Raw genomic sequence first — 10,867 nt, 5'->3', positions numbered from 1 at the left:
TTTGCCTAAAGAATTACTCTTTTTTTTAACCTGAAGCTCTTGACTTAAAGAAAGACGTACAACATATGAGTCGTGAATTTAAGTTTTATTTGTTGTCTTGCTGAGGACTATAGTCAGGGAGACAGCCATTCACTTGAGGAAAATGCTCCAAAGTGGTAGGGGTGAAACCAGTTTATCCACAACTTTCAGCTAGGAGACATGGGCAGTCAAGCATACATTCTTGGTAAAAGATTATTGTTATTCACAAAGAACGGATATCTCAAGTTAATGATTTTAAGTATGCTTTCTTATGTATGAGAGATGGAAGAATCTGGGGTCATTGACATTCTTCCTGAGACATGCATCTAATATCCACGATGTCTGCTTGTCCAAAGCAAAGAGTGCCTCATTCTGTTCTAATCCTGATTTCATCTCAGGGTACACTATCCATCAGCAAATGCAGTGGGTTATGACTTAACACTTGTAAAACTGAGTGGTGAGCAATGCTCCTTGTTCTACTTTGTTCACAGAGCCCTTGATAAAAAATGGATTTGCAGACTCATACAGAAATTTCCCATTGGCTATTTTACATATGGTAGTATATATGTTTCCATGTTACTCTCTCCATTTGTCCCACCCTCTCCTTCCTTCCCCCAACTCACCTCCCATGTCCATAAGTCTGTTCTCTATGTCTGCATCTCCACTGACGCCCTGCAAATAGGTCCTTCAATTAAAAATAAATTTTTAAAAATCTCTAGGAAAATACACACACACACACGCACACACACACACACAAAACAAAAAACCAGACTTCCAGAATGTACCCAGACTTACTGAATAAGAATTTCCAGGTAAGATTCTGCTCCAAAAATTCTGAAGTGTGAGCTTTTCCATACCACTGACCAATTGCCTGACACCAGCTGGGTGTCCTATAATTCAATCCCACTCTGACACTGTCTATCCACAATTCAACTCAACTCTGATACTACCTACCCAGAGATTGTGTCAGATCCCACAGGTTAAGAGATCAGTCCCATAAGACCACACTCCACTTCATATATCAATCACAAGTCCAGGTTATCACCTATACTTCTCACCAATTGGCTATAAAATAGAGGTTCCAATGACCCCCTCCTTTGGGTTCAATTAATTTGCTAGAGCAGCTCACAGAACTCAGAAAATCAGTTTAGTCACTAGATTACAGATTTATTACAACGGATACTAGAGAATATGAACCAATGGCCAGATGAAGAGATACATAGGGCTAGGTCCTAAACAAAAAAGAGCTCCTGTCCTCATGCAGTTTGGGACCCAGAATGGTGGCACATGGAAATGTTCTGGTTCACCAACCTGAGAGTCCTCTGAACCCTGTCCTTTTGGGTCTTCATAGAGGTTTCATTAAATAATCCTGATAGACTAAATTATTGGCCACTCGTGATTGACTCAACCTCCAGCCCCTCTTCCCTCTGGAGCTCCCCATCCTTAGGAGTTTTCCAAAAGTCACCACATTAACATAAACTCAGATGGGTTGAAAGGGGTTTGTTATGAATATCCAGACACTTTTATTGCTCTCATCACTTAAGATATTTCAAGAGTTTTAGGAACTCTGAGATCAAATTGCCAACATCTGTTGAGTTATACAAAAAGCAAGGGAATTCTAGAAAAGTATCTACTTGTGCTTCATTGACTACTCTAAAGCCTTTGACTATGTAGATCACAACAAACTGTGGAAAATTCTTAAAGAGATGGGAATACCAGACCACCTGACCTGTCTCCTGAGAAACCTGTACGCAGAACAAGAAGCAACAGTTAGAACCGGACATCGAACAATGGACTGGTTCCAAATTGGGAAAGGCATACGTTAAGGCTGTATATTGTCTCCCTGCTTATTTAACTTATATGCAGAGTACATCATTTGAAATGCCAGGCTGGATGAAGCACAAGCTGGAATCAAGATTGTCAGGAGAAATATCAATAACCTCAGATATGCAGATGATATCACTCTAATGGCAGAAAGCAAAGAGGAACTAAAGACCCTCTTAATGAAGGCGAAAGAGAAGAGTGGAAATGCTGACTTAAAACTCAACATTGAGAAACCTAGGATCATGGCATCTGGTCCCATCACTTCATGGCAAATAGAAGGAGGAAAACTGGAAACAGTGACAGACTTTATTTTCTTGAGCTCCAAAATCACTGCAGACAGTGACTGCAGCCATGAAATTAAAAGAACTTGCTCATTGGTAGAAAAGCTATGACAAACCTAGAGAATGTATTAAAAAGCAGAGAAATCACTTTGCTGACAAAGGCTCATATAGTTAAAGCTATGGTTTTTCCAGTAGTCATGTATGGATGTGAAAGTTGGACCATAAAGAAGGCTGAGCAACAAAGAATTAATGTTTTCAAACTGTGGTGCTGGAGAAGCCTCTTGAGAGTCCCTTGGACAGAAAGGAGATCAAACCAATCAATCCTAAAGGAAATCAACCCTAAATATTCACTGGAAGGGCTGGTGCTGAAGCTCCAATGCTTTGGCCACCTGATACGAAGAGCTGACTCATTGGAAAAGACTCTGATGCTGGGAAAGATTGAGGGCAGGAGAAGAAGGGGGTGACAGAAAATGAGATGGTTGGATGGCTTCACTGACTCAATGGACATGAGTTTGAGCAAACTCTGGGAGATAGTGCAGGACAGGGAAGCCTGGCGTGCTGCAGTCCATGGGGTCACCAAGAGTTGGACACGACTTAGTGACTGAACAACAACAGCCAGAAATGGGGAGGAAGACCAAATATATATTTCTTATAAGTCACAATATCATACCACGAGAAAAACAAGATCAAAAATACAATTTGGAATGACACCAGGTGATTCTTACTCTCAGACAATCTGGGAGGCACTGCTCTTACCAGTTGTTCACATAGAACGGATTTATCTAAGCTTCTTTCTGGAAAAGCCCTTTCAGATAAGGAGAAATTGCAACTGGAACAATCCTGGGAGGAGGCTCAGGAAGGGCAGACAAACTTTAGTTTGCGTCACAATTGTGCCTGCAGATAGAAAAGCAAAAGCTTCTTCTGAGTTTCCTTGTCCTTGCTCTAAGCGCCCAGAAACTGGCCTGAGGCTCTGTGGCTGGCAGCTAATCTGATTTCTCAGCGGAAGCACAGAACAGAGACCTTTACTGCCTCCATCCAATTGGTGATTTTCCAGGACTTCCTCAGTTGTTGTGACCAACACTTCCTTTAGACCCCTCTCTTCAGTTCCCCTAGCTCCCCAAGCAGATCTCTTTCCCAGTAGTTAAACCCATTACTGTTTTCCTGTGTGTCTGTGAGGTGGTGAGTGCTGGACGGGGTCTTATCCACCTTCTCACCCCTGTGCCTGATGTACTGTTGGGGCCTCTGTTGCACTGACCTATGGCATTGTTTAGTGTCTGTTTCACCTACTTGACTGGGAGTTCACTAAGGGCAGCCACAGTTTAACCCTGTATCTTCATGTCCTAGCCTTGTGACATGCACAGAGTCATGGGTCAGCAAATGTTTGTTGAAGAGCAAATGGTCTCCCTTTTGGTAGAGACTAAGTGAACGACTTCAGGAGAGAGGCTGTCAGCAAGGTACTGGCACTTGGTAGTCTTGGGATTAGGATTTGGGCACGTAGCCTTGATGCACACTTGCTCCTTCTGACCTGAGCTGTGCTTGAGAAAGGGCCTTTTTCAAAATAATTTTTAAAATATTTATTTGGCTGCCCTAGGTCGTAGTTGCAGCACATGGGATTTTTAGTTGAGGCATGCAGTGAACTCTTACTTGTGGCATTTGGGCTCTAGTTCCCCGACCAGGGATGGAACCTGTACCCCCTACACTGGGAGCATGGAGTCTTAGCCACTGGACCACCAGAGAAGTCCCTGAGAAGGGCCTTTTGAAAGGAGTGGGGAATATGGCCTAGTTCTCACAACACCTTGAGGCAAGCACTGAGACTGGAAGATGTGGCTAAAACAGGACTGAACGCTAACAAGGTTTCAGCAGTATTCTCATTCACTGACAGTCCAGACACCTGTCAAATCCAGGCATGCTGCTGCTGCTGCTAAGTCACTTCAGTTGTGTCCTACTCTGTGTGACCCCATAGACAGCAGCCCACCAGGATCCCCCATCCCTGGGATTCTCCAGGCAAGAACACTGGAGTGGGTTGCCATTTCATACAAAGGTATTAAAGGCCATACCACTCATCCTAGATTGTTCAGCCATGTTCAGCTATGTTGTATTGCTATTCCATTCTGGAAACCTTTGCCCAGAGCTCCCCTCCTGTTCTTACCATAGCTCATTTTGGAAAAAAATTAAGCAATAGGAATCATAATTACAGGCATTTGGTCGTGGAACAGACAGAGTTTTAATTGCCTAGAGCACTGTTTGCAAAAGAAGGAACTGTCCCACTAACTAGCTCTATGACCTCAGGCCAATCCTTTCTTCAGCCTGGCCTCAAAACTCACCCATTTGTACAATGAGGTTGCTGGACTATGACGAGTCTGTGGCAGGCCCAGCAAGCCTGGCCAGAAATCTTTGTTCAAAGCCCAGGAAACAGATCTCCTGCCCTGATTCCCCACATAAACTTACAGAATCAACCACAGAAAAATTGTCCTATATTTCTCCTCCACTCCACCCCACAACCCACATTATAAAAATAAAAATTACTACATTACCTATTAGTCAAACCACCCACTCCAGTATTCTTGCCGGGAGAATCCCATGAACAGAGGAGTCTGTGGGCTGCCATCCTTGGGGTCACACAGAGTCGGACACATCTGAGCAACTAAGCACACACACACGCACACAAGACCACTTAGTAAACTACCTGCTAGATGTCAATACTATGTATGAATGATTTTGTTTTATTCTTTAAATAGTAGGAACATTTTCCATGCTCCAGAAGCTTGAGATGGCCTCAGTGACACCAAGAGGAACCTATGACTTAGTGAGTCTCTGGGCAGAGGTAAGGATAGTTTGTAGCTTCTGTCATGGCAACCAGGGTACCTGTATTCTTTGCACCTGTTGGGTTACAACAGTTCACAAAGGGTCTCTATTCACGATGCTAGAAAAAAATTGACCAAGATAAGGAGATGATGTTAGGCAGAGTGTTAAGGGGAAAGAAGCAAAAGTCAGCAATTCCTTTTGAAAATAGAAGACAGCTGTAGAATGAGACATGTGAGGCAGTGTACTTTAATAGAAGAAGCATGGAGTCATGAGCTATGGAAACTGGGGTAAGTTGCTTATTAATAACTTCTCTGAGCTCAGATCCTTCGGCTATAAAGCCTTTTTTCAGATGTTGGCCTGAATAGAGGAAATAATTCATGGTTGTAAAGAGCCTAGAACATAGAAGGAAGGCGCTCAGTACACGTTAGTTATCATTGTGAAGAATCTGAGATCTGATAAAGAAAGAAAGGCCACTGCCTAGTCAACTTTGTTTCACAGATTCAAAGGGAGTCCATGCTGTCTAATAATGGCATAGCCCAGATATGGGGTTGGTGTACCCACCATTCTAGCCCATGCTGCTGCACTCTGCAGAGGATTTCTGTGCTTTTACATCTGCATACTTCAATGCCTCATGCTCTTGGATACTTGTGCCTGCCAGTTTGGTTGTCCTGTGTCCAACCCAGAGAAGTTTTGCCATTTCCCACAAGAAATCCAGATACTCAGCGTTTTCTATATTTGGTAACTTAGACTGAAATTGTTCAAGGTTGTCAGGGAGGTCCTGGGTAGCTATCTGCTTTCTTGTCTCTACCCTTTCACTCTGTTCCGTTCCAAAGCCTATACTCTCCACAACCCTACCCTTCATGCTTATCTCTTCGGCTTGTCTCATAAATGGTAGAGTGAGCTGAGATTTTGTATCTAGTAATCTTGTAGGTGCTCAATAAAAATATATTTATATTTAAAGCTTAAAACTTCCTGGACACCCTGTTGAGGGACTATGCCGATATTGTTGTTCAGTCGCTAAGTCGTATCTGACTCTTTGCACCCCATGGACCGCAGCACACCAGGCTCCTCTGTCTTCCACTATCTCCTGGAGTTTGCTCTAACTCATGTCCGGTGAGTCAGTGATGCTATCTAACCATCTCATCCTCTCCCTCCCCCTTCTCCTTTTGCCTTCAATCTTTCCCATGGGCAGCCCTAAAATTTCATCAAACATCCAAGATATATAACTTGTCACACTCACCTACTTATCTACTCATTTCATGGGGAGACTTGGAAAGCAGACTGAACTCATATACCTGAAAACAATGTTGAGGTAAGTATGCATGCCACAACACATCTGAGAATATTTCATCATGGAAGCATAGATGATTTCAGTGACTGGTATGAGTAAGTCATGGCAGGGAGATCCTGAAATAACACATACTTAAGATGTAGCTTGTATATAATCATACTTCACATCAGCCCATGTGATTTTGTACTTCAAAAGTGACCAACCCTATAATCCAGTTTTAAGTATTTTTCAAATGTCCACACAGAAGACAGATATACTGTACTAAAGTGCAGTGGTTTAAGAGGGTGAATAAGAAGCATTTAGATCCGGGTTAAAACCTCATCTTTGACACTTACCAGCTGTGTGTGACCTTGGGCAAGCATGTCTCTTGTAGTTTCAGTTTTCTTACCTGTGAAATGAAGTGATTATATAAATGTTGAGGTTCTCGATATGACTATACAAAATGCATTTTTAATGTTGACATTTGGAGAAAAATCAGAGTCTAGATATATGTTCAGAATCAGTAACTTTACTAAAAAAGTGAAATTCAACATTTAAAACACCCAAGCTCCATGTTTAAGAAACCAATTCTAGTTTAATCTGGTTACAGACACCCCAACAAGTTCCTAGTGTTTGAAGAAACCTCCTCCCAAATAAAACCACACTTAACCAATAAAATCTGTTACAAATGATTGTGTCATCAAAATACACTTTGATTGGCCGGTGGTACTTTTAAGCTAAGCCACTACTCTCTGGTGGCTCAGAGGTTAAAGCGTCTGCCTGGAATGTGGAAGACCAGGGTTTGATCCCTGGGTCAGGAAGATCCCCTGGAGAAGGAAATGGCAACCCACTCCAGTACTTTTGCCTGGAGAATCCCATGGAGGGAGGAGCCTGGTAGGCTACTGTCTATGGGGTCACAAAGAGTCAGACACGACTGAGAGACTTCACTTTCACTTTTAAGCTGGGCTATTGGAGCTTGCATAACTATATTCTTAGCAGTAATGGAGAGCCCATGATAGCTGTAATGGAGAGCCCATGATGGCAAAGAACCAAGGAGTTTTGGGTTCAGTGGTACTCCTCTTTGTCTCTTTGTCTCTAACACTAGGCAAGCCTCTGACAATAGCTAAGAAAAAACTGCTATGGCAATTTTTCCTATCAGCAACTTAAACCACTTCCTTGCCTTTAGTCAGCTGCCAGTGCTGCAGGCTTTTAGGTAAAACTGATCCCAATGGAAGTGACTAGCTGTAGTCATATTCCCTTAATACATGACAAACCCAGAGACATTAAAACTGTAGAGAAAAATAAAATTTAAAAATAATGGTGATTAAAGGTAAAAACAATAAATAAAACTGTAGAGATAGGAGAGATAGGTATACGTAACAAACCTCTCTATTTTATTTGGAGCAGCATCTTAAAATATTTAAACCAAGATCAATCCTGGCTCTTTATGGTACCATTAATAATAGTAATCCCATAGTCTGGTGGGCTGCCATCTATGGGGTAGCACAGGGTCGGACACGACTGAAGCAACTTAGCAGCAGTCTCTCTTGGGGCTTCCCAGGTAGCTCAGTGGTAAAGAATCCACCTGCCAATTCAGGAGCCGCAGGAGACATAGATTTGATCCCTGGTCAGGAAGATCCCCTGGAGTAGGAAATGGCAACTCACTCCAGCATTCGTGCCTGGAAAATCCCATGGACAGAGGGGCCTGGTGGTCTACAGTCCATAGCGTCTCAAAGAGTCAGACACAAATAAGCTCGTACACATACACACAGTCTCTCTTTTTAAACTAAATTTATGTTCTGTTTATAACACTTGATAATGATTCTTTGTAAGTAAATAGATGCTCTGGTAGAAGCTCCTACAATTTTAAATAATTTGAATGGGATGGTTAGAAACAAAAAGTTTATTTCAAAGCTGCAAGCATTTTCCATTTCTTAAGAGGTATGGATTTGCAGATTTTGAGGCAAACATTCCTTTGTTCTGAAAAAAAAAAAAAAAACTACCTGAGGTATCCTTCTGTCTAATAAAATACAAGACCATGAGGTCCCACCCACCCCATCCCATCCCATCCCTAGTGTCCTCAGGACTTGATAAGCTTGTGGAGTTGTTGCTGTTGTTTTCAAACCTTAGTTGAATTCTGGAAGTCTAAGTCTGGTGTTCCAAAAGGCCAGCAGAACAAAATCTAGGGTAGTTGACAGGCTTATGTTCAGAGGTGTTTTCCCAACTCTAAGCCCCTCTAGTCAAATATTCCCCCATCACCCAAGTATTGTTGTTGTTCAGTCACTAAATCATGTGTGACTCTTTGCAGTCCCATGGACTGCAGCACACCAGGCCTCCCTGCCTCTTTCATGCTACCAGAACCCCCTTTTTTCCACTATTCACCCCTCAGGGAATGTGACTGTATTCACCAGTTTGTGGTAAATCCTGATTAAACTAAAAGGATGATTTTCAAATTGTGGTCCCTGGAGGTCCCTTTCCAAGGTCTCACAAGGTCAAAACTGTTTGTATCATCATCATTATTTGCCTTTTTTTCCTGTGTGAACATTTTCACTGATGGTGCAAAAGCAATGGTGGGTAAAGCTGCTAGTGCACTGGCACAAATCACAGCAGTGATATTACATTGTACTTATAGTCATTGTACTTTTCATCAGTACATGCCAGGAGGAAGCAAAATCCTATTTTACCTAAGGAATCAGTAAGAGGTATTAATTTTATTCAATCTCAACCCTTGAGTACAGGACTTTTTAATATCCTGTATGAAAAATAGGAAGTATGCATAAAGCACTTCTTCAGAAAAAAGTATGATAGTCATCTCAAAAAAAATTAATTTGCCCAGTTGGGTTATGAACTAAACTATCTACTTTTTCATGGAAATCCATTTTTATTTGAAAGAATGATGGGCAATTTATGGTTATTTAAACTTATTATTTGGTAGCTATTTTTTTTCCATAACTGAGTGAAGTGAGCCTGGGACTTCAAGAGAACAACCTTTGTTTTCAACTGCAGTCGACTGTAATAAATGCTCCTGAGACATCAGGGAGGATGAGAATAAAAAAATGCCCCTTAGGTTTAGGAACATGAATGTCCTGCCAACCTTCTCAAAAGATTTCAATGGATGGTAAGGATGGAATACAGATTGAGATAAACTGAGAAGTGCCTGCTTAGTCGCTTAGTCATGTCCGACTCTTTGTGATTCCCATGGACTATAGCCCGCCAGTCTCCTCTGTCCATGGGACTCTCCAGGCAAGAATGCTGGAGTGGGTAGCCATTCCCTTCTCCAGGGGATCTTCTTGACCAAGGGACTGAACCCAGGTCTCCTGCATTGGCAGGTGGATTCTTTACCATATAAGCCACCAGGACAGCCCAAATTGAGAAGTGAGTGGGAATTAAAAAAAAAAAATGGAGGCAGTGAGAACAGACAACTCTTGGGAGAAGTTTAACAGTGAGGAGGGAAAAGATAAAATAGCTGAAAGGGGAATGGAGGGGTCAAGGAAAATTGTTCTAAAGATGGGGAAGGCTTGAGCATGAATAGGAGATGATGGAATGGAGGAAATAAAGGAGGAGTGAATGAAGAAAGAGAAGGGGGAATAGTGGGCAGGATTCAGGAGAAGAGATTGGGATCTAGGTCTCAGTTGATGATGATGGTGGTGGTGGTGGTGTATGTTTGTGTATTGGCTGAACAGGAGTGAAAGAAGTTTTGAAGAGGGTGGAGAAAGTGTGAAATTGTCATTTCAGAGAGTGGGAGAGCAGACCAGAGAAACAACACAGTCTTGCAGGCATTGTTTATGTCATCTACATCCCTTGTTTCTACCACTTCTATGTTGCTGGTTCCCAGATCTATATCTCCAGTCCATGCATGTCCTCTAACCTCCTTGTGTCCTTGTGTTAGTCGCTCAGTCTTGTCTGACTCTTTGTGACCCCATGGACTATAACCCTTGAGGTTCCTCAGCCCATAGGATTTTCCAGGCAAGAATACTGCAGTGGGTAGCCATTCCCTTCTCCAGGGGATCTTCCCCACCCAGGGATCAAACCTGGGTCTCCTGAACTGCAGGCAAATTCTTTACCATCTGAGCCACCAAGAAAGTCACTTCTAACCTCCAGATCCACGTATCTAATTGACCACTGGATAACTTCCACTTGTGTATCACACAGGCATGTTACTCACTGCATCCAAAATCACACTCATGATCTCAGTTGGACATGACTGAGCGACTTCACTTTCACTTTTCACTTTCATGCATTGGAGAAGGAAATGGCAACCCACTCCAGTATTCTTGCCTGGAGAATCCCAGGGATGGGGGAGCCTGGTGGGCTGCCGTCTATGGGGTTGCACAGAGTCCGACACGACTGAAGTGACTTAGCAGCAGCAGCAGCAGCAGATGGAGAAGACTCTTGAGAGTCCCTTGGACTGCAAGGAGATCAAACCAGTCAATCCTTAAGGAAATCAGCCCTAAATATTCATTGGAAGGACTGATGCTGAAGCTCCAATACTTTGGCCACCTGATGCGAAGAACTGACTCATTGGAAAAAGCCTGATGCTGGGAAAGAAGGCAGGAGGAGAAGGGGACAACAGAGGATAAGGTGGTTGGATGGCATCACCGACTTGATGGACATGAGTTTAAGCAAGCTCTGGGAGTTGGTGATGGACAGGGAGGCAGTCCATGGGGTT

This window comes from Bos indicus x Bos taurus, chromosome X (assembly GCF_003369695.1).
Source record: "Bos indicus x Bos taurus breed Angus x Brahman F1 hybrid chromosome X, Bos_hybrid_MaternalHap_v2.0, whole genome shotgun sequence".
Lineage (NCBI taxonomy): Eukaryota > Metazoa > Chordata > Mammalia > Artiodactyla > Bovidae > Bos > Bos indicus x Bos taurus.
Note: the sequence above shows the minus strand (reverse complement) of the source record.